The sequence below is a fragment of the Sminthopsis crassicaudata genome, chromosome 6 (assembly GCF_048593235.1).
Source record: "Sminthopsis crassicaudata isolate SCR6 chromosome 6, ASM4859323v1, whole genome shotgun sequence".
Lineage (NCBI taxonomy): Eukaryota > Metazoa > Chordata > Mammalia > Dasyuromorphia > Dasyuridae > Sminthopsis > Sminthopsis crassicaudata.
The window spans coordinates 237,774,873-237,800,301 of NC_133622.1; the positions used below are offsets into that span (position 1 = coordinate 237,774,873).

A 25,429-nucleotide genomic window follows, 5' to 3' on the forward strand; every position below is an offset into this window, starting at 1 on the left:
ACATAATATGTGCTTCAAAAAGCATCTTTTCTACTTTATTTTCTTTCAGCTTTCTTTTTCTTCCCTGTATTGAGGTGTACATTATTTATAAATCTGCTTATTTTTGTTGTATTTATTTATCTTTTTTGTTGTATTTTCAAGTATGTCCAATTCTTTGGGACCCCAGTTGGGGTTTTCCTGACAAAGCTTCTGGAATAGTATGACATTTCTTTCTCCTACTTGGTTTAGAGGAGAAGCTGGTGCAAACACAATTAAGTGATTTGCCTACCATCACACAGCTAGTGTGTGAGATATGTTTGAACTCAGAGGTTGAGTCTAATTGATTTGTCCTTCCCCACTCTCCATTGTTCTAACTAGCTACCCCCAAAATATACATGTGTATATAAGAAATAAGGTGGCTATGTTACACAGTAAATAGAAAAATAGACTTGTAATCAATCAAAAAGACCCATCTTTATGAATTCTGTCATTAGGGAAAGTGCTTTAATGCGTTTGCCTCAGTTCCTTATCTATAAAATGAATTGTGAATGAAATGGTAAACTGCTCCAAGAATTTTGCCAAGAAAACCCCAAATAGAGTCACAAAGAACTGCACATGACTAAAATGACTGAATACAATTCTTTATATATTTTAGAAATAAGACCTTTATCAGAAATACTGGTTGCAAAGATTTCTTCCCATTTGCTTCTTCCCCTTTAATCCAGTTTCTATTGATTTTGTTTGTACAAAACCTTTTTAATATAATGTGATCAAAGTTGTCCATTTTGCCTTTCTTATTGTTCTTTAGTTCTACTTTCATCATAAATTCCTCCCTTCTCCAAATATCTGATAGGCAAATTATCCCGTGTTCTTCAAATTGGCTTATTTTATCAACCTTGATGTCTAAATCATGTACCTATTTTGATTTTATTTTATATAGGGTTGAGATGTAGGTCTATGTTGAGTTTCTGATATATTAGTTTCCAGTTTTCCCAGCAATTTTTGTTGAGTAGTGAATTCTTATTGCAGAAGCTGGAGCTTGGGCTTTTATTATCAAACTCTTGATTGCTATAGGCCTTGATTATTGTGTCCTTTGTATCTCTTTTCCTCCTCTATTGTTTCCCTAAATTTGAATCAGTTAGAAGCAGTTTCAGAGCTGTTTCAAAGGGAATTTGGCTGGGCTTTGGGGGGGAGGGGGATCCTTCCTTCTTCATTCCTCTTTCTTGGCATTGGAAGTCAAGAATACATTTTCTAAAAGGTATATATATCCTTATAATAAACACAATTTACTGAAATTCATTTAATGAAAATGGTAAATTTCTTTTGCAATTACTGGTTTTATAACGGAATCCTTTCTCGTCCTGCCTAGGTCACTTTGGATCTGAATACCATTTTTATTTTTTTTCCAATTCAAGAGAACAAGGAATGCAATCTTTTGAAGATATCCTGTTCATTTTCTACATTATCCAGATTATAACTGGAGTCTTTGGTAATTTTTTATTCCTTTGCCTGAATGGCTTCAATTTAATCACTACTCAAAGGATAAGACCCATTGACTTGATTTTCATTAATTTGGCCTTTTCCCACATTTTATTAATTCTCTTCAAGGGAGCTCCAACTGCACTGAAGGCCTACAAACAGACAATTGTTTTGGGTGACATTGAATGTAAAATCATAGTTTATCTACAACGAGTGTCCCGGGGTCTTTCTCTTTGCTCTTCCAGCTTTCTGAGTGTCTACCAGGCCATAGCTATCAGTTCTGGAAGTTCCAAACATGCTGGGTTGAAAGCCAGAATCCCAAATGCCATTGTTCCATCCTTTATCTTCATATGGATCCTTAATTTGTTATTTGATATGAATGTGCCTTGGTATGTGACTGGAGGTACAAACAACACAAACAGTGATATTCATGTGAGCCTAGGATATTGTACTCTAGACTGGTATGCCTTGATTGCCTCAAAAATGATAACCTGGAAAGCCCTTTATGATGCAGTGTTTGTGGGATTCATGGCCATTGCAAGCAGTTACTTGGTACTTATTTTGTATAGACACCACTTGCAAGTACAACACATTCATAACACCAAACTCAACCCTAGTATCTCCCCAGAGACCAGAGCTACCAAAGTCATTTTATTGCTAATGAGCATCTTTATAATCTTTTATTTAGCCAGTTCCCTTTTTGTTAATGTGGTGGATTATTCTAAAGGCAAAAACCAATGGATGATACATATCTCTGTTTTCTTTAACTTGTGTTATCCAACAATCAGTCCCTTTGTTTTAATATGCAGCGATTCCCAGATTCTCCTGTCTTGTAATCCATTCAAAAGGATGAAAAAGGCTTTTTTCAGCCCAAGGTCCCAGAATAGACACACTAAGAATAGAACCATGGGAGTTTTATGCTAAAAATAAATATTTTTGAATATTTTTAGTCTAACTATTTTATTCTGAAAGAGGACATTGAAACAATGGATCAGAAAATAATCATTTTACTTTCTTAAACTTCATTTTCTTTATGTATACATTATTCTGTCCAGAATAGCAACAACTTTAGTGATCAATAAAAATGAATGTATTCTTCACTGTATTTTGGCTACAATTCCAAACTATGGTCAAATCTGTCAGAACAGGAAGGAATCACTATGGTCACTAAGTTTAGTAAACTAATAAATTACAAAACAAACAATGAGTAGTGATTTTAATGAATTTCACAGATCTGCATAGATAGTATCTTAAAGAAATTTATTTTTTTTTCCTCACTAGCAAGACCCCAGTTTTATTCACTGCATCTTGTCTTATTGCCACCTTTTCTTTAGTTATAAGTATTCATTTTTCTAATGTTTTTTATATTTTACAATATTTTCTTGTTCATTTTAATTTGAATATTTAAAAAAAAAGCTTTATCCTATTATCTGCAAAAAATTGTTAAAAGAAATAATAGATGGGGGTTGTAAGGGAAGAAAGAGAAGAGAGGAGGAGAGAGAGAGACAGACAGAGAGAGAGAGACAGAGAGAGAGAGAGAGAGAGAGAGAGAGAGAGAGAGAGAGAGAGAGAGAGAGAGTTCAGTCAAAAATGACCAGAATTTTGAGATAATTTGACAATCTATGTGATATTTCTGCCTATATTCTATGGTAAGAATCCAACTTTTTATCAGATATTCTGGGTCCAATTCTGGTTATGCTACTTAATTTTTAATTTGCTCCTGCCAAATCCTGTACACTCTGGTCATTTCAAACTTCAGTATGGGAAAAAAAAAAAAAAAAAATTAAAGTTTAGCACTGAAAAAATCGCAGATTCCAGTGAAACCTAGATCATACATGAACGTGTAGAGTGATCTAAAGTAGTACTCTACTCATGCTCTTTTCCATAACTTAAAGTTAGGAGGAGCTATCACAAACAAGTATTTATTTTTAAAGTGTCTTATCCACTACATTGCCTCATACATTTAAATAAAAAATATTTTTGATCATTTTATTTTAATTTTTAATAATTTGGTCATGGTTTTATTAAGCCTTGTTGCTAAAAATAGATTACCAAAATGTGATTGAAAACAGAAAAGTTAATTTTAGATGAGGAGAATTTTCTACATTATTTTCTAATAGTTCCCCTTCCACAAATTATGAATATATTGTGCCTAAAAGATAATAACTACATTTTGCTAACTGTACTATCAGAGGCAGGAACTGAGGGTTTGCCTTATGATGCTGAAATTTAGGGAGTCTGAACACATCTTATGATTGTTTGGTAGGCAGAAAACCTTAGTTGTATGTATTATCTACCAAGACTTCTTTATTTTCTCATTTTTAATTCAGTCTTATCACATCATTAAAGTAAACATGTATTCTTTCTGTTACAGTGCAGCAAGAAATTCATAATTTCTTGGAAGAGAACTATTTGTGGTGTTGGACTATTAAATGATGCTTAGGATTGATCACTTAGCCAATAGACTTTGAATTTATGCCTCTTATTTTTGCTCTTTTTTTTTTCTTCCTTTTTCTTGTTCTTTCCCTTCTCTTTGGTTTTCTTGTTCTCTTTTTTCTCTTCCTCATTCTCTTCTAAATCCTTCTCCTTCATTTTTTTTCCTTCTTTCTCTGTAAAGGGCCACAGATAGTGGCAGAACTCTGGGTGAGGTGTAAGACCCTTCAGCCCAGCCAGGGAACCTTCTGATAGTGTCTGACTCTCAACTCACTTGAGGGTGTATCTTCACCTTCTTGAGAAGTCAGGGGGCATTAGAATTGTGTAGTACTTGAAGCAGAGATACTGACTAGCAAGGAAACATCTGCACAACAATAGCAATGTTGTTGGCCCCAGATGTGCAGTATCCTATAGTTGGCACAAGTCTAATATAGTTAGGGTTTGCACAGTGTGCTGTAGTGATGCAAGTATACTAGGGTATTAAGGCTGAGAACTTGAAATAAATGGACTCCATGTTTGACCATCCACTTGAGTCCTGCCTCTTCAATCCTCTTTTAAGATCCAGGACTAGGACTGGTACCAGGATCCTACAATGGGCTAGTCCAGGCAGTGCATTGGGCATTCAACATGGGGCCCTGGACAGCAGAGCACACAGAAGCTCCAATGATACAATCAGCAGGTTCTGGTGGAGGAATCTCTGTGGCCCAGGAATTAGGTAAGTATAAAGATATGCAAAGTAGGGAGATTTGATAAGGACTAATCTGGTCACTTTCATTTATCAGCTGAAATGGGGCAAGTGTTATCCAAAGAACCTCCTTTCGGAAAGTATGATGACTTAATTAGGTTAATAGAGAAGCAAAGTTTGTTGGCAACTCAGAAGCAGATAACTGAGTTCTTAAATGTAGTAGAGTGCAAATCTCCATTGCTCTCTAAGGAGTAGAGGTTGGAGCCAGAGAAGTGGAAAATAGTGGGTAAACATCTAATTGGATATTACAAATCTATGTATGGGTCCTGACTCAATCTCTGAGGAAACTTTCCTTATGTAGAATATAATAAAATTGGCTTTAAGGAATCCTACATATTTTAAAACAAAGAAAGATTTTAATGTTGGCAGCCAGAAAAGGAAGTATGACGAGAAAAAGCAGCAGAGGAATGGCACTGATAGTGGTGGAGGGAATAGTGAGTTGGGCAGGAAGGGAGATCAGTACTGTGCTGAGAAGGTTGAGGAGTGTAGTGCTTCTCAGTTTTACAGTCTGGTTTCTCTTCCTTCTAAAGCTGAACATGTGGTCTTAGAGTCTTCTCACTCTCCTGATCTTTCTCTCTTAACTCTGCCTTGGTGGGAAGGAGAAGGAGGAGAGAGAGGGGGAGTTACACCATTGGCCCTTCCCATGCAGTAGTTTTGCTTTACCCTGTACCCTGATTACAAGAGGCATTAGTTAAAGCAAAGGAGGAAGGACAGGATACATCTGGATTGAACAAAGAGCATATCCTGTGATTGATTAGCTTGACTCTTCAGGTCAAGTCAAGAAAAGACACATTCGTTTTAATCTGAATCAATGATCTGAAAAAGGCTTGCTCTTTTTATGGGTCTATGTAGTCTTATCTTAAGCTTCTGTTAGAGAATTTGGCTTATGAAATTTTAACCCCTAGTGATTGGAAATCTATAGAAAAAAGACCCTGTTTTGGCTTTCTGAATATGATAAACACTGTAGAACATTAACCCAATGAAATAGGCAACCTGGAGTTAATATACCTGTTACTTTTGACCAACTGGCAGGTGCAGGTCCTTATGCAGACACTTTCGTGCAGATTAATTATGTTTTGGCAGTATATGAGCAAACTGCTTCTGCTACTACCAAAGCATAGCACACCCTTTCAAGAAAACAAGATAGAGGGGAAGTGTTCATGAAAATAGTGCAAGGTTCAAATAAACCCTTTGCTGATTTTGTGGGATGTCTGCCAACAGCTGTCTGGTGAACCATTGGTGAATACAAACCAACAGAAATTATTCTAAGACAACTTGCTTGGGAAAATGCTAATGAGGATTGTAAAAGAGTTCTACTAGGACTGAAAAAGGATCCTCCTTTAAATGAGATCATAAGATGCTCTACTGCAGTGGGCACACTTACCTTTTATGCCCAAACTATTATGCAGGATTTTTGAGACCTAAACATGAGAAAATCGGGACAGTTTTGGGAAGCAACTTCCAAAGAGACTCATAAGTGCTTTCAATGCAGTAAATTAGGCCATTTGAAAGCTCAATATTGGCAAAAATTAAGTGAAAACAAACAGGGTTGGAGAGCAAGGCCCCAAAGCCCATCTTCAAAATGCAGCAGTGGCTTCTACTGAGCAAGGAAGGCTTAGGGAAATGCAAAGCAGGGCTTGGCTTCAGGCCCCATGGCAAAAAAAACCCAAAACAAAACAATACAAAACAACACAAAACAAAACAAAAAACAAAAATAAAAATAAACAAACAAACAAACAAACAAAAAAGCACTCTGGGCATAATGGCAGCTGCTATTGCACCCAGAAAATCTTTAAAAGTTTAATAGTAAGTTAGCAGAGAAGCATGCTGATGGGGTAAGGGGATTGCAAGTAGGACTAACACAGTTGCATTCCACCAGGAGTACTGAGATATCCCCTGGAGAACTGAAACCTCTATCTGTCTGGCCTATAGACCTCTTGCCTCCATAATCAGTAGACTTGATCATTTCACATCCTGAGAGTGCTTACAAAACAATGTCCATTCATATATACAGTTGGGAAACTGTAGAATGTGTAGCTAATATCCCAGTCACTAATATAGATAGACATTGTGTGATTTATCACCTAGAAGAACTTGTAGCATCAGTCCTTCCAATACAAACTTCTGATATGCAATAATTACCAGATTTTGACTCCCAGCAACAGAATCCAGGAATGTTCTACACTGCAGCTATTACAGCTGACTGACCTATGTTCACTATCTGTGTAAATGGTATACTTTTGAAAGGGGTGATAGACATGGATGCAGATCACAAGGTCGTTCGAAATGCCAGTTGGCACTGTCACTGGTCAAAGATCACGGCAAAAACCCATATGTCTGGCATGGGAAGATCTTTAGTTACTGACCTTACTGTTACTCCTTTGAGAATGAGAACTTGAAGATAAAACAGGTGTGTTTATGCCTTTTGAAGTTAAAAAAAAAAATCACATCAATTTGTGGGGAAGAGATACCTTACAATAGTTAGGATTACCATTGAGTACTTCAGCTTTGTAAGCAGGGCTGCTGTCAAAGGCTGTCCAGCATTCTCACCTATTCCCATCATTCACTGGAAAACTAATGCGATATGATAAAAAAAAAAAAAAAAAAAAAAAAAGAATCTAGGCATCATCTTTTAGGAAATCATCAAGGAAAACTGACCCAGTGTACTAGAACCAGAAGGCAAAGTAGCCATTGAAAGATTTTACCAATCACGTCCTGAAAGAGACCCCAAAATGAAAACTTCAAGGAATATTGTAGCAAAATTTCAGAACTATCAGGTTAAGAAAAATGCCATGGGAAGCCAGAAAGAAATTGTTCAAATATCAAGGAGCAGGAATCAGGATTACCCAGGACCTAGCAACTTCCACCTTAAAGGATCAAAGAGCCTGGAATCTGAGATTCTGAAAGGGGGAGTGCCTTAAGTGGGGAGAGAGCTGTATGTGGGAAGTGGTGTCCAGAAGCAAAATTCTGAGGAGGACAAAAGGGGAAAGGAAAAAAAAGAAAAGCATAACTTTGGGTAGGAAATACAGAATTAGTTATTTTAACTGTGAATGTGAATGGGATGAACTAGTTTTTCCATAAAATGGAAGCAAATAGCTGACCAAATTAAAAGCCAACATTTATAATATGCTGTTTATCAGAGACACAGTGATATATACAGAGTAAAGGTAAAATGACCGATTTCCCTAATAAATTTTGGGGCAAAAATCTTAAATAAAATATTAACAAAGAGATGACAAAAAGTTATTCCCAGGATAATACACTATGACCAAATAGCACTTATACCAGGAATTCAGGGCTGTTTCAATATGAGGGAAAGTATCAGCATCATTGAGTATATCAATAACCAAAGGAACAAAATAATATGATTATCTCAAGAGATAAAGCATTTGAAAAAATCTGACACTAATTCTTATTAAAAACACTAGAGAGTATAAGAACAAGTGGAGTTCTCCTTAAAATGACCAGTAGTATCTATTTAAAACCATCAGCAAGCATCATATGTAACGAGCACAAACTTGTACCATTCCCAATACGATCAGGGATGAAACAAGGTTGCCCACTCTCACCATTACTATTTAATATTGTATTGGAAATGTCTTATTTGGTGTAATATTCTCTCTAAAATGTAATCTTGTCTTGTTGGGGTTTTCTTGGAGTTCTCTGGGAGCAATTTTCATTTTAGTTCAGTAATCACCACAAGTGCAGCCAGAGATTTAAGTCAAAATACCTTATTGTCTCTTTCAAAGTCTTATCTCTTTCACTTGGGGGTGGGCTAGTTTTGCTGGAGGCCTTCCAGATCTTGGTTTCAGTGGAGAAGTGAAGGAGAAGAGCCTGCCACTACTTGTTCTCATTCTGGCTGAGTTTGTCCAAGCTTTTATTATCTCTTTTAAAAGGTGTGAATCTTGTAGAACTATAGTAAGTATTAAGTACATATAATGAACTAGAGAACTAAGCACCATGATAAATTAGAGAACTATTGTCTATCAGTTCCACTGACTTAATATCTTGTAAGAATCCTTTGTTTCAAGTTCAGAGTTCTGGCCCATAACACTTTGGCAATAATAGAAGCAAAAAAAGTGTAAAGGAATTAGAGTAAGTAATGAGGAAACCAAATTATTACTCTTTGTAGATGATATACTGGTATTCTTAGAGAACCCTAGAGAATCACATTAAAAAAAAAATAAAAAATAAAAAAAACTACTAGAAACAATTCACACCATTAGCAAAGTTACAGGACACAAAATAAATTCACATAAATCATCAGTATTTTTATATATTATCAACAAAGTCCAGCAGCAATAGATACAAAGAGAAATTCCATTTAAAATAATTGTAGATAATATAAACTATTTAGTAGTTTATATGCCAATGGAAAAATAAAAAAATTATATGAATATAACTGCAAAACATTTTCCACACAAATGAGTCAGATCTATGAAGTTGAAAAAATGTCAAGTGCTCATATATAGCCCAAGCAAATATAATAAAATTGCCAATAGTACCAAAAATAATCTACTTATTTAATGCCATACCAATCAAACTCCCAAGAAATTATTATACAAATCTAGAAAAATAATAATACAATTTATTTGAAAGAACAACTGGTCAACGAATTTCAAGGGAATTAATGAAAAAAATGCCAAGGAAGATGGCTTAGCTGTGCCAGACCTAAAAAAATATATTATAAAGTAATAGTCATCAAAACCATTTGATACTGGCTAAGAAATAGGGTAGTCGATCAGTAGAATAGGTTAGGTTCACAGGACAAAGTAGTCAATAACTATAGTAATCTAGTGTTTGACAAATTCAAAAACTCCAGTTTTTGGAATAAGAGCTCATTATTTGACAAAAACTGCTGGGGAAATTGGAAAACTAGTATGGCAGAATCTAGGCACTCCCCCACACATGACACCATTATGCCCAGATAAGATCGAAATGAGTTCATGATTTAGACATAAAGATTGGTAGTATAAGCAAAATAGGTGAACATAGGATAATTTAGCTCTCAGATCTGTGAAGAATGAAGGAATTTTTGACCAATGAAGAACTGAAACTCATTATTGTGAGGGATGTAGAAGACCCTAACACAAAAGATTACCCAAAGATCATTTAGTAAAAAACAGAAAAGTTGTTCATTGACAACCTCTAGAGGATGAGCCATCCCATCTCAAGATAAGAAAGAGAAAGTTCCAGGTAGGAGGGCTAAAGATACATAGCTTTTATGCAAGAGATTATATCACAAGTAAGAGATCATTGATAAAGGGGTAGGGGTGCATCTAATTGGTTGTTGCTATTTGGAGAGATTGGGATGGAAGGTTTCTGTTTCACTGAAATCTCCTGATTTCTAGGAAACAGAAAATCAGGCCTTCAGGCTTAATCAAGCAGATAGTGGTCCAGCTAATAGACTAAATATTGATAAATATCAAATACTGATAAATATCATCAGCTCACGTGAAGTAAATACGTTTATAGCTGGCCAAGGCTCAAGTAAATATGAGCCTGCATATATTATACAGGTCATAGGGGAAACACAGAAATAATGAAAATAAAATACAGAAAAAGAATTCATACATTCCTATAAGTTCTTCACCTTTTCTCTCTCTAATCTACACAATTTCCCCCTTTAACATGTAAATGATTTTTATCATATTTCTATGAAGAACTTACATCCTGATCAAAATCAATGTAATCTGAACATTGTTTATCAAGTTCACCATCAAGATCATCACTCTCTAATACATTCCAGCCTTTTTCTCTGAAGAATCATCATTTTAATAGCATCTTCTGTATGCAATATTTTGATAGGGACCCCTGAACTATTTTGGATAATAATGTAATTATGCAGGGTAGACATAGTGGCAACAAGATAATACTGCTGATTGCAATAAGTTCATACCATAAAAAATTGCTTCCACCAATTGTCTTGGAAACAGTTATCACAGAACAGATTGGCTTTTGGTAGACAAAAAAATACAAAAGGAAATTAACAAAGATGACAATCTAGAGAAACTGAGGCACAACATTACACACTCTCCTTCTGAATGTTTGAATTATTGAATTACCTCCCCTAAATACTTGGGAGGTCTCGGCACCATAATTTTGGCCAACCAAATGTGAAGCAAATAAACAAAAATGAAACTACAAAATGCAAGGACTTATGGCAAAGGTAAATCTCTTCCTGACAACCCCAGAGTTATCAGCAGTACAAAGGCCTTCATCTCAGCCAGAGAATACAGTTTGAGATGGACAGTTCACAGTGTTAGGTGGTCTTCAATCATTTGTGCATTTAAGTCAGCTTCTGCTTATATAGGGAGTAGCAGTGCTCATGACAGCCCCATGCTAGGAGGGCACTCTAAGTCAGTCAGGAATTTCAAAGGAGGGAAAGAGTGGGACCTGGAGTAGTTCCACCTGTCCCCTCTGATAGAATAGGAGGTTCTACTAGGATTCAGAAAGGATTTCTGAGCAGAATATTCACAGTTAGACCATGAAGGCAGTCATATCCTGAATTTTAGAGGCTTGATCTCAAAACTGCAATATCCTTTGAAAACACTGAGATCCCAATTAAGAAACTGGGGTTACACGGCTGGAGACTGCCAGTCCCAAGACAGGTGTATATATCTTGGAGATTTCAAAAAAACAGGCAATCAGAGAATAATCTGCAAGAGCAATTCCAACAGAATAAGGGATTTCAAAGCTAAAGCATAGTAAAAACAAAAAGGACTGCTTAAGGACTTCCAATTCAGTCTGAACTGGTGAGATAAGGGGTAGGGCAGAAGTACCTAAGGCAAAGTGAACAAAAAACTAAGGTTCCCACTTTTTTAGGTACTTAGAGAAAAATCCACCAGTTTCCCTAGTTCCCTCTCTTCCACTCCTTTTTTTTCTCATGGAAAGAATCATCCAAAAGTAAAAAAAAAGTAAATAATCAAAAAACCATCCCACATATAAATGCCAAGAGTGAATTAAAGTTCTTATACGTAACAGACTAATACAGGAGGAGTTTCCTAAAAAAAAAAAAAAAAATCCCCCAAACAATTACATATCCTGAAGTGAACATAGATATTATGAACATATAACTTCCTTAACAGCAACAGTTACCAATTTTAACAATTTCCATCCTAAATCTTAATCACACAATAATAGATGACCAAGTCAAGGTTTAACAGTCATTCATTAACCATTCCCATGTCTCCCATATCAGTCCATATTACATCAGGAGCATGGGTGATGGTCTCTCATACAAAAACTGTTTCATACTGAGAAGGGATGGAGAACTGCCTCTCAGTCCAAGCAGAGGAATGGGTATGGTAGCTGACAAAAAATCAATGGCCTGATCCAGGTCCCAAAAGCAGGTCAATATATCTGTAATGTGACCAAAATTTGGAACAAAAAACAAACAAACAAACAAACAAATCTAATAGGTGAAGAGTAGAACAGACTGTTCTACTTAATAAATAGCAGTTAGGTTTCACAGACTACTGTGCTAACTGCCCTCTCATTATTTAGAAACATTAAAAACAAACAAACAAACAAACAAACAAACAAAAAAACCCTCAATATCCACAGACACAAATAGCCAGTAACACATAGATGATTAGGGTAAATACTCATTTTTCTAAGTATTTAGGATATAATGATTACATATAACCGGATTGGAAACAGCAAGGTATGACATATTTGAAGTGCATTAATAGTTCTTATTAACTATTGTTCTGATCATAGAAATCAGTCACAGGAGGAAAAAATTCAGGGACATGACTATAACATAATATAAGCAGTTAAAACTTAACTTTCAGCAAAACAGGATAAAATAACTTTAATTCATTTTTACTCCTGGTAATTGTCTCACTAATTGTCAGAGGGTAGAGCTGTAAAACTCCCAAATAGCATTAATTATAAGTCCAAAGAAGTTTACATCTAATAACAGTTCTATTACCCAAGTTTCATACATATCCTAAAGAGATATTTAATATAACCTTATATCTGTAACAGTAAGAAATTTATCCCAGAAAATTCACACAATTCTTATATACCCAAGTAGATGTTGAATCTTGAATAAGTTGAATATTATACCAATCATTTTGCTTTTAAAATATCCAATAAACTGAAAAATCCCAAATTACATATTGTTCACAACAATTTTTTTTTCAAAAGGAAGAAGGCAAAAGTATTCTTGGAGTCCCTTTCAGATAATTGGCGTCAATACAGTTAATTAAATCTTCCTATTTTCAGATAAAATCATATGAAAAGTTCTTGAAAATATCAATTAAACTTTTTGAAATAACCCTTTCAAACTATATATCACATTTCTGATAATATTTTTAATATTCATAACCATTATGTATCTAAAGAAACAAATATTCAAACAATTAACATTTTGTAAGAGCAGCCTGTCCCTTTAAATCAGTTTGTTTTCTTCAGCCAAAGGAACCAAATGGCTGCCACTTTCCACTGCTGCTTTCCTCCCTCTTCCTCCCCTCCCTTCCCCCCCCCCCCCCCCCCCCCGAAAAAAACACATCCCCTGGTAGGAGGGCTAAAGACATGGTAAAGATGCATAGCTTTTATTCAAGAGATTGCATCACAAGTAAGAGAGCATTGAGAAGGGGAGGGAGAGGCATCTAATTGGTTGTGGCTATTTGGAGAGATTGGGATGAAAAGTTTCTGTTTCCCTGAAATCTACTCATTTCTAGGAAACAGAAAATCAGGACTCCAGGCTTAATCAAGAAGATTATCTCTTGATAGACTAACTATCAATAAATGTCAAATGCTGATAAATGTCATCAGCTCAGGTGAAGTAAATATGATTATAGCTGGCCAAAGCTCAAGTAAATATGAGCCTGCATATATTATACAGGTCATAGGGGAATCACAGAAATAATGAAAATAAAATACAGAAAAATAATTCATAAGTTCCTGTAAGTTCTTCACCTTATCTCTCTCTATTCCACACATTATTGAATACCAAATAGGTAAATTTGATTATATATTTAAGTTAAAGTCTTTGTACAAACAAAACTAATGCTGACAAGATTAGAAGGGAAGCATTAAATTGGGAAAACATTTTTACATTTAAAGGTTCTGATAAAGGTCTCATTTTTAAAACCTGTGAAGAAGTCACTCAAATTTGTAAGAATTCAAGTCGTTCTCCAACTGATAAATGGTCAAAGGATATGAACTGATAATTTTCAGGTGAAGAAATTGAAATCTTTTCTAGTCACATGAAGACATGCTCTAAATCACTATTGATCAGAGAAACGCAAAGTAAGACAACTCTGAGATACCACGACATACCTCTCAGATTGGCTAAGATGATAGGAAAAGATAATGAATGTTGGAGGGGATGTGGGAAAACTGGAACACTTATACATTGTTGTTGAGATTGTGAATGGATCCAACCATTCCCAAGAGTAATTTGGAACTATTCTCAAAATGTTATCAAAATATGCATACTTGGGAGAGTAGGTGGTAAGATGGATAAAGCACCAGCCCTGAAGTCAGGAGGACCTAAGTTCAAATCTGGCTTCATACACTTAACGCTTCCTATCTATGTTTCCCTGGGCAAGTCACTTAACCCAACTGCCTCAGCAAAAAAGGGCATTCCCTTTGTTCCATCAGTATTTCTATTGGGCTTATATTCCAAAGACATCTTAGAGGAGGGAAAGTGACACACATGTGCAAAAATATTTGTGGTATCCCTTTTTATGGTGGCAAGAAACTGGAAACTGAGTGGCTGCTCATCTATTAGAGAATTGCTATATAAGTTATGGTATATAAATGTTATGGAATATTATTGTTCCATAAGAAATAATGAGTATTTTGATTTGAGCCAGGCCTAGAGAGAGTCACATTAACTGATGCTACATGAAATGAAGAGAACCGGGATTTCATTGCACAAGGCAAATGGCATTGTACACATCAATTCTGAAAGATGTGCCTCTTCTCTGCAATGAGTTGATTAAGAGCAATTCCAATGATCTTCCAATGATGAGACCATCTACCCCAAGAGAGGATTGGGAACTGAGTGTGCATCACAACATAGCATTTTTGCTTGTTTTATTGTTGTTCGCTTAAATTTTATTTTCTATTTTTTCCTTTTTGATCTGATTCTTCTTGTGCAGAAAGATAAATGTATAAATATGTATGTGTAAATTGTATTTGCATATATATTTTACCATATCCAACATATATTGGATCACTTGCCTGCCATCTAGGAGATGGGTTGGAGGGAAGGAGGAGGAAGTGGAACACATGATTTTGCCAGATTCAATAGTGAAAATTTCTCCATAGCATATAATTTTGAAAACAGAAAGCTTCAATTAATATCTAACAAAAAATCAAACAAAACAAAACAAAACAAAAACAACACAAAGCACTTGGATGGGAAAATGTATACAGAAAGTATACAGGAAAATCAGTTTCTCCTCTAGGAGAAGAAGCATTCTTAAAAACTCATGGGAATATCACCCAATTAGTAAAATGTTCAGTTAAGCAGGTAAAGAAATAAAAAAAAGGCATAAAATGTCTGTGCTATGTAAAGTCTATATGTAACATGATATTGAATTTATTAGTAATAATTGATATATTTTTTTACATTGCTTAAAATTTTCATCTCAGGGAGACAGCAAGAATTTCAATTTGTTTGCTGATTATTGTATGGTAGGAAAACCAAAATAAATTAGCCATTGTATAATTAGCTGTGATTTATTAAAAATACTTTTTAACCAGACAATGCTAGCAGCACATATGAATATTGTTTTATTGAATTATTGTTCTTTTTTACATTATTTGTGAATGACTAGTGAGGAGAGCAGATGGTTGATTAAGAGCTGAACCTTACTAGAAAAGATGTGTGATGGTGATCACAAATGCTCTTTATTGTCATCTTTTTACTATTGTGGCAATTGCAGAAGTTGAAGTTGTGCCATGATTGTTCTGAAGAATGAATAAATATTCTCTTTGGGGGAATCTAAAGACAGAGCATCCTTTTCCTGGGACACTGCTATGTCTAAAGAGTCACATATCAAATGAGAATACTTAGTGTAGTGTCTTCTTTGTGCTTAGTTTATAAAAACGTCTTAGAAGAAAATCCTTCAGAAGAAAGCAATTTTGAGAATTCATCAGGAAGTACTGTATAACTTGCCTAGAGATACCTTCCATTTAAGGTTCTAGATAGCTGTGACTATGGATTTTCCCAGCCAAGGAATTTGGATGTTGGTGCTTCCTCGTAGTGGTAATGATGTAAGTTGTATGCTGTTTGTCATAGTTTGCAATGATTCTACTGCCCAATAATGTACATGTAGAAGATAAGGTATACATGTACATTTCCATAGTTAGCTCAATGTTTAGATTCTCCAAAGAAACGTTGAGAGAAGAAATATTATGTTGCCTACCAAACGGAAGGTCTCTAGAGCTGCTCTGCTTTTCTCATTATTGTATGCCTGTGAAACCTGGCCAGTATACCTGTGCCGTAACAGAAAACTGAATCACTTGCATTGAAATTGCTGTAGGAACATTCTGATAATTACCTGGCAAGTTAAAATACTGGATGAGGTCCTTTCTCATGGTTAATTGTTAAACATTCAAATTATTTTTCATAGAGCATAACTTCAAGGAACAAGTCACAATTTTTGAATGATCTTATGATTTCTCTGGATATCTACGTGGCCTTACAAAAAACATATCTAAATTCTCTTTCAATTCAAAATGTCAACCTAAATAAAGGTTATAATTTTAAAAGGAGAATTTGGAGACATCTAGGTGGTTTAATGGATAGAGCACTATCCCTGAAATCAAGAGGACCTGAGTTCAAACCAGTCTTCAGACACACGATAATTCATAGCTACGTGTACCCCTGGGCAAGTCGCTTAACTAGCCTCAGCAAAAAAAAAAATGATAATAAGTGGATTTTAATATAACATTATACTAAACCTTTAAAGAAAATTGACCTGAAATTATAGAACCAATTAATAAAGTAGAAATAGGAAAAAAAATACATTTCACTACCTGAAAAAAGATCCTAGAAAGAATACTTATAGAAGTCATAGCCAAAGTTCAAAACTCCCAGATTAAGGCAAAAATATTGTAACCAATATGAAAAATAGAACAACTTGAAAAAAATTCAAATACTAAAAATTAATAGATTAATAAAACAGAGTAAAAATCCATTGGATTAATAAATAAAACTAGGAGTTGGTTTTATGAAGTAAATTAAATTGATAAACCGTTGTTTGATTTGATTTTTTAAAATAGTGGGAAAAAAACAAATCTTCAGCATTAAAAAATGTAAAGGGTGAATATATCACTAATAAAGATAAATTTAAAGATCCCTTCCTGATGTTTTAGGACAATTGCTTTACTCCTTTATTTTTGCTACTGTGAATTTGTTTCATGGTGATTTCTGTCTATTTATGAAGGAAATACAGAAAGCTTGGGAATTTCTTACTTATACTACTATTTTCCCAGAAATCTAAGCATTGTGAAGAGGAACTCTTTTATCTATCAGTCACATCTCTGTACAAGCTTTTGAGATAATGATTAGCATATTTTTAGACATGTCTGGGATTTGGTTTACCAGCTGCCTTCTACCTGACTCCTTGATCCCCACTACCTTGACCCCCCCTGACACTTCCTCTCTCTTTTATTCCCCCTCTTGAGATCATACCTTTTCTTAAGAGAAACCCCTAAGGCTGTAATTCCCTTGTAAAAGTTCTGGTTATGCTAAAGACTTTTGCTAAATTCTTTCCATGACTATGGTCTCCTCTCCCTCATCATAGTGCTACCTTTCTCCTTACTCTAGCTAACTCTGGCTAATCTAACTTTATAGTCTTCCAACTCTATCTATTTCATATTTGCCATTTCTAATGCCTAATTTTGCCACTTATTTTGGAATGTAAACTCTTCTTCTAAATAAAATTTCATTTCAGAAAAAGAATGGCCATTCTGAATTTGTCACATATTTATTTCCAACATGGTATTGCTACCCTAACCTATTATGACAATCTCTTTGATGTCTCATTTATTTAAAAAAGACTTGTAAAAATTAGAACTTTATATTCTATCTACAGATAATAAAACCACTCATTTCATATGGTTATGATGAGTATCACAAGATATGTCGCTACAATGGGGCACCATAATTAATTATAATTATTTTTAAAAAGAGGAATCAATTAGAGTTTGCTGTAGAAAAAAATTCACAAATATCTTTAGGCTTCAAGCACTGTGGCCCTCACATCTTGGTGCTCAGAGAGCACGATATTTATTGTCTCCCTTCATAATATAAGACAAAGGGGAAAAAAAGTTCTCTTACAATTAGAAGGAGCTGTTCCTTTAGAGATTATAATTACTCACTTTTAATCTCTGCTGTGGATTTTCAGCTGAGATAAAGGGATGTTTCCATTTCAGACACATGACAAATTCCTTCTGCCAACCAGTGTTTTTGAGGTGATAAGGTAATTAGAGCTCTTGGGGGGAGATGAGCTCAGCAAAGACTATGTCTATAAGTCCAGGCCAGGCCATCCCCACAGAACACATATATACACACTTACACAAGCACATGCCCTCACACACACACACACACACACACGCACACACGCACACACACACACACCCATCTCTAACCACTGCTTTGACAGGACAGATCAGACTGGTGAGGAAATTTACATCTTTGTCACAGATCAGATTCATGGAAATCTCTTCAAGGAGAAAGGTTTTATTTCTCTCAGTGTTTGGCATGGAGAGGAGATCTTGTATATGAAGCAGAAAGAGGGATTATTGGCTTTTAGATTACATCCGGGGCATATCATCCTTTCTTTGGCACTTTTTTTGGTACCCCTGTTTTTGTCCCCTCTTGCATGTGGTCCCACCCAGGCTAAGGGCAGCACTGGTTATGATTCAGAGGCTTAGAGATTCTGCACTGAAACCCTCCTGGGAGAAAAGTACATTCTGATTATTCTCTTTCTCTTTTAATCAGGAAAGAAGCTATAACTTTTGGGTCTCAGTTCAACCTAAGACCTGCAGAAGGTTCTGACCCCTGATTCTGACTGAATATTTTAAGAGTCATTGTGCTTCCTAACCACTCACTCTGCAAGCTCAGACTGACTGAGCACTCTGGGTCTGAGACTCCTGGCTGCTCTCAAGGGCTTCAGGCCCTTTACCTTTGGTCTGTTCAAGCAGATGCTTCGCAGTTTGATCTGTGTGTGTGTGTGTGTGTGTGTGTGTGTGTGTGTGTGTGTGTGTATGTGTGTGTGTATCTCAGACTCAGGGATTCAGGGCAAAAAAATAACTCAGAGAAACTGATCTAAAGCCCCCACTTTACAGGTGTGGGAACTGAGATCCAGAGACTCTTAGAGAATTTTTCAATATTAAAAACAACTTATGTTTACTGAGGCTGTATTTCAATGCCCTGTTCTCTGACTGCTATGTAGCTCCTTCTGCTGTGTTTTCTGCTCCCTGGATGGCCTTTGTGCCTGCTTGATTTGAGTGTAGCTTTTCCTGATTAACTGGAAGATGCTTTCAATGCAGTCTTCCCCCCTTCAAAGTTTTTTTCTGCTTTTTCTTCCGGAAATCAAACTTCTGCCACTGTAATACTGATGGTTAATTTAAATTAGTGTCTTGCTGCATTTTAAAATTTACTTTTTACCAGTTGGGAATCCAGTTAGCTTTTGGTGCCTCAAGTGTCTTCGACAACCATGAATCATAGTAGAGTGGGGAGATCTCTCATAGTAGAAGCAGAGGATTTGGGGAGGCACAGATAATTTTCTGACAGAAATAAGGACTGTATTCTGCATGACAGAGAAGTCGTATAGCATTTGATATTGCTTATTCTAATTGTAATTTTAACATCTTTCTAATTCATTGATTGGTTATAAGCTTAGGTTAAGTAACTTTAAATTCTTATGAAAAATACATTTCTAAAGTAATCATTTACTATTTTACATGATTTTATAATTGTATTATTATTAATAAAATGTCAATAATATCAACAATAATTTACAAACTGCATATGTGTCTTTTATAAGTTTGTCCTCAATTTTCTTTTCACTTCTCTGCCAGACTCTTTCTTTCCCCCTCCCCCAATGCACTATGTGAAGCAATAGATAGAATACTGGATTTGTGAGTCAGGAAACTTGAACACTGATTCAGTTTCAAACACCTAATAGTTGTCTTTCCCTGGTGTAGTCATTGATTCTCATCTCCCTTTTGTGTACCTGTATAATTATGCAATGGCATATTATACATTCTATAATGTCTAATTGTATATTATATAATGGGAATTGTATAATCTATATGTCTATATTATATATAATTGTATAATACAAATAACAATAGATACAATTCTTAGGATTTTGTTTACTTAGCTAATTGCCTCACACATTGCAGGTGCTTCCTAAATGCTTCCTTCCCTTCTAATTTCCTTCTTTCCTTCATTTAGTCTTGATTGCCTTCTTTCCTTCCAAATTTTTCTGCCTCTGTCATACCTGGATTTGCATGATATCCAAATATATTTGCATGCTACACCTATATAGATGCATAAGTTATTTCCTGTTGTTTCTGTGTGGGCTGCTGATCAATGTGTCTAAAGTTTATTGTTTTCCTATGTATTCTTATAGACTCTATAATTCATGTTGGAGCCACCGATGCTCCTGCCTAAAGTGGTCCCTTCTTTTTCAGACTGTGTTCCTCATTACATTGTCTGCTATCCTTAAAGAAATTCTTTTTCATCGTCCTCTGTTCTGACTGGGAAACAAGATGGGTTTCAGGATTTGTAAACTGCTATTTTAGTTTCTCGTGAATGTTGTAAAAATATTTTATATGTAATTAATATCTAGATTCAGCATCTTTTCATGCATGTTATGACTATGCAATTATTCTATTTCATGTGGTATTTGCTTTGCTTGAGAAACCTCAAATTCAATTCTTTGCTAACATTTTTGCTAAAGTCATATTTTTCTTATACACATAAATACATATATATATATATATATATATACAAATAATCAATACCTATGTATATAACATATGCAATATAAATATACATTATAATGTAAATATAAATAATTTTTGAATTGGAATTTGAAATATAGAGAGAAAATATTTAACAAGACAAGAACACTAGAAAAATAACCCACAGAATTTAACCATTTATATTTAGGTAATATCTTGGATAGTACTTTCTGTCTGGAGTTAGAAAGGCATGATTTCAAATTTTACTTCAGAGATTTATTATCTATATAACGATGCTCAATATCCTCAAGTTCTGTCTGCCTCAGTTTTCTCAAGTGTTAAATATGGATAATAAAAGCATGCCCTGGTGTTTTTCATAGCTCAAAACTTGTTAAGTATTTGTAGAGTGATTAGCGTATTGGTGACATAAAATAGAATATAATTATAAGAATCATAGAATTAAGGAAGTAACAGGATCTCTCGTCATTTTCAAGTATTTTGAGCTAACTTATAAAAGCAATTATTGCCCGTATTGTATGATGTTTTCTTTCTGTAAGAATCAGATCATATCTGTCTTCAGTATTTAGATAATCTATGAGATTTCAATGACATTCTAAAAAATAAAGCATACTGATTCATGCAAACACACAATTGAATACACACACAGACTATAAATATGAAATAGAATTTAAAAATTGCCACCTACAAATAAAAGCATCTTAAATGCTCCAAAATGAGAATACTTAAGAAAATAAAAAAAAATGCTGTGAGTAAAGTATTTTCTAAAATTCTATATTTCTGAAATAACCAAGGAAAAATGAAGCTCACTCATTGGAAAGAGATATGTAGAATCTGATTTGAATTTACAAACTCAAACACACTCACAACTGTAGCCACTTTTTTGGCAGCACAGATCAGAGTGATGGGTAATTTTACATTTTTGTCACAGAGATCAGATTCCTAGAAATCTCATGTAGGGGAAAAAGAGTCATTTTTTTAGTGTTTGGAATGCAGAAGAGACCTTTCAGATGCAGCCTCAGTCGGGATTATTCCCTTTGTAGATTACAGCAGGGACATATTAGCTTTTCTTCATCACTCTTTGGTACCTCTGTTTTATCTCCCCCTTGAGTTGTTCAGACCAGGCTAAAGGGAGTGGGTGGAGATGCAGGGCTCAGCTGCTTATGATTCAGATGCTGGGAGATTCTGCACTGAAACACTCCTGGGAGAAAATGACATCCTGATTGTTCCCTTTCTCATTTTATCAGGAAGGGGTTAGAACTTCTGAGTCTGAGCTTAACCTAGGAGAAGGAGAAGCTCTGATTCCTGATTCAGGCTGAATGTGTGAGAAAAGTCACTGTGAGCTGTGCAAGGTCAGAGTCCATCTGAAGGTGCTTTGGCAGAGCATTCTGGGCTTAGACCCCTGGCTGCTGCACACAGGGGCTTCAGGCCCTTCTCCTGTGACCTCCATCCTTTCTTCCCTCACACAGGTGGCAGGACTGGAAAGAATGTGGATTCCAGACTGGGATGTCCTGTGGGGATTGTTCAAGCAAAAGCTCCACAGTCTGAACTCTTTCTCTGTGCCAGAGCCTTATAGAGCATAAAGGAAGTCAGAGAATTTGACCAAAAGCACCCATTTTACAGGTGAGGTAACTGAGGCCAAGGAAACAGAGTGATTTTTTTTCCCAGTAAAGGAAGTTATTAGGACTGCATTCCAGTACCTTGGCTCCTTTCCTGCTTTTTAGCTCTTCTGCTGCCCTCTTCTGCTCCCTGGTTGTCCTTTGTGCCTGTTTGATTTCAAAGTAGCTTTCACTGATGGATTAACTGGAAGATACTAAGAAGGATTTTTCTTCCTTTCTTCCTGTATTTCTTTTTTCTTTATTTTTTTTTTGTAGGAATCTAACTTCTGTGACTGTAGTAATCATGGCAAATTTAGAATCAATGACTTCCTACATATTATTTTATGCTGAGAAGAGAGGGGTTAAATGACTTGCCCAGGGTCACAAAGCTAGTAACTACTAAATGCCTGAGGTTAGATTTAAAATTAGGGCCTCCTCACTTCAGGGCCAGTTCTCTATCCATGGAGAAATCTAGCTACCCTGACTTCCTACATTTAAAATTTTATTTTTTACTAACTGGAAAAGGCAGTTAGTTCGCTGCCTAAATGCCTCAGGTGCCCTGGATGGCCATGAAAGTTGGTAAAATGGGCAGGATGTTCAAATTAGGAGCAATGAAATTTGGGGGAACAGAAATTTATCTGACAGAAACAGGGAATGTATCCTGCAATGCAAAAAAGTCCAATAGAATTTTACATTTTCTTATTCACATTATGATGATGACAATTTTGAAAGTAATTTTTGGCCATGATATTTAATATCATCATATTTAATACCACCAATTTATTAGGAAATATATACCTCTTCAATGATTATTATTTATTTGACATAATTTTATGATAAGGCAAATATTTTAAAATGACAAAAGCATTATTAACAATAACAAACTGTACCAAGGATTTATCTAGATATGTTTAATTTTCAGTCATGTGGCCTAGATGGAAGCAGTGTTTGGTCTATAATCCAAGTGCATCAGATTAACTCTTTAAATTTCATTCTTCTGTGGCAGCAAAATTTCTGTTATACCTTTAGGGAAACCATTTTTTAGCTTATATTCAGAGGAAAAAATTGTTATATTGAAAACCAATAAGTACATAAGAATCCCTGAAGTTACTATGCTATGATTTTCTTCATTGTGGTATTGCATTTTGTTTAATTGAGAAATTCATTGTGCCGATAGGAACATTTGTCGGCCAAGAACCTGGTCTGTATATTTAAGGAGAGAGAATGAGCCCTTCAAAAATTCATATTGGACGATGTTTGGCAAGGCAACAGTTTATGACAGAAAGTTTCTTCTACTGTATTTATATGGTCTAATTATCCATCTGGATGAGATAGATATTGAAGTAGGAAAAGAACTCAGAAAGATTTATTGGTTAAGATGAGAAGCCCATGAGAGATATAGACTAAATGATAGAAGCTCACTTGTCAATGTCAGAAATGTATTAAAGTCAAGAATTAAGCCACTGTATGCTATCAAGCATTGTTGTCAGCAAGCCGTAGTAAAAGAAAAAATATTTGCTGAAAGTCAGGAAAAGCCAGAGAATAATCATTGTATTGTGTTGAATAGAAGATTGTGAATGCTCTGGAAAAAAAAAATTACTGAGCTTTTATTTATTTGGTATTTTTTTTTACGATTCTGCATGGATTCCTACAGAGAGAAATAAAAATATAGCAGTACAATAAGCACTTTGAAGTCCTTTTCAAACCTACCATATTATCCTTACAGGAAACATATAAGCTAATTGTTTGATGCTCATGTTACTGATATGCTGGTCATCATGCTGTTAGGGGGAAGTAAACAGGGGTTAAATCACTTTATCTCGTGTTCCAATCCAAAGCTCATTTCTCCACATCTTACAGGCATATAAATTATATATGATGCTTTAAAGAAACCAATATTTTTAAACAGATATAGATCAGTGTATTTTAAAAAGTTATGTGTATATATATGTCTGTGTGAATATAAAAGACAACACAAAAGTCCTTCCCAATTAGATTTCGTCCAAAGTTTACTTTATTATTCCTTCACTCTCCTATCAACACTGATTTTCAAAAAGGTCCTGTTTTCTATAATGTTAAGTTGTTATATAATTGTATGAGTTTCTTGTCATAATCAGAAAGGAGGCATTGATTTGCTGTTCAGTAGGGAATTGAGGAGGTAGCAGGATCCCTCCCTCTTTGAAACTGTTTTGAGCTAATTTAGAAAAGCCATTGTTGCCCAGGGTTATTTTCTGGATTGGCCCTACCTGCCTTTGTTTTCAATAAAGGATATATAAGAAGAGTCTATGAGATGAATAATATTGTCCTTGAGAAAACTGTTTCCCAACATTTTCCTTTGTGTGCAGGATGATATTCCCCTGATTTAGAAGTCTAATTCACTTCTTAGTCTACCTTAAGAATACTTACTCAAAGCATGAGTTCCCCATCGATGACAATTACATTTGTGAATATTTCTCTGTGGTCATACATGTGCCCGTATTAAAGGCAACAGGATCATTGAGATGAAAGAATTTATGAGCTTTGTACTTACAGTTACCTACTGCTGAAAAGAGTTGTATTTTCTCGATGATCACAAGTGGCCCATAAAAGTGTCACAAATGTTTCATTACTAACTAATGAAAAACCAAAAAAAAAAAGACTATTCTTAAATGGTATCTGATTAAAACAAATGCAGGTGTAACAGCACCACTGGCCACAATGATGTGGACGTTGCCTGAGACATTCACCTTAGCTTCTTCCAAAATTACAAGTGTTGTCATAGAGAAGTGACTATAGCAGTAAATGTAAATAGGTAGATTTAGAAAAGTATAGAAAAACTGCAATTTATAAAGGAAAGTGTTATTTACCTTCAGAGATACAAAGGTACGCACAAGCAATGTATAGTCTTACATAGATGCATATAAATATGCATGTATGTGTAAGTGTGATTATAGATATCTATGTATATGCATGAATACATTTATATTTGTGCATAAGTTCATTTGTATATGTATGTCTGGTTATATATATGTACTTACAAAATATGTCTTAATAAATATATATTTAAAATTGTACTTTTCTTCAGGGATTGAAGGAAGAAAAGGAAGAAAAAGGGAAAATAAAATTAAAAAGTACACAGTGGAAAAGAAACAAAAAAACGACAATAGGTAAAAAAAAGATGGTCATCTCTGAACATGTATCATACATATTATAAAGGGTTTTTTCATAAGAAAACTTATGACTTTATATTATA

The 25,429-nt window shown here is 35.0% G+C and overlaps 1 long non-coding RNA gene across 1 annotated transcript; it reads left to right on the top strand.

Moving 5' to 3' along the window:
• The first annotated feature begins 1,354 nt into the window (after positions 1-1,354).
• On the top strand, positions 1,355-25,344 carry LOC141545573 (uncharacterized). Its single transcript, XR_012483070.1, has 4 exons — positions 1,355-1,468; positions 4,451-4,606; positions 22,069-22,222; positions 25,262-25,344. It is a non-coding gene; the product is annotated as an uncharacterized LOC141545573 (long non-coding RNA).
• The last annotated feature ends 85 nt before the right edge of the window (positions 25,345-25,429 follow it).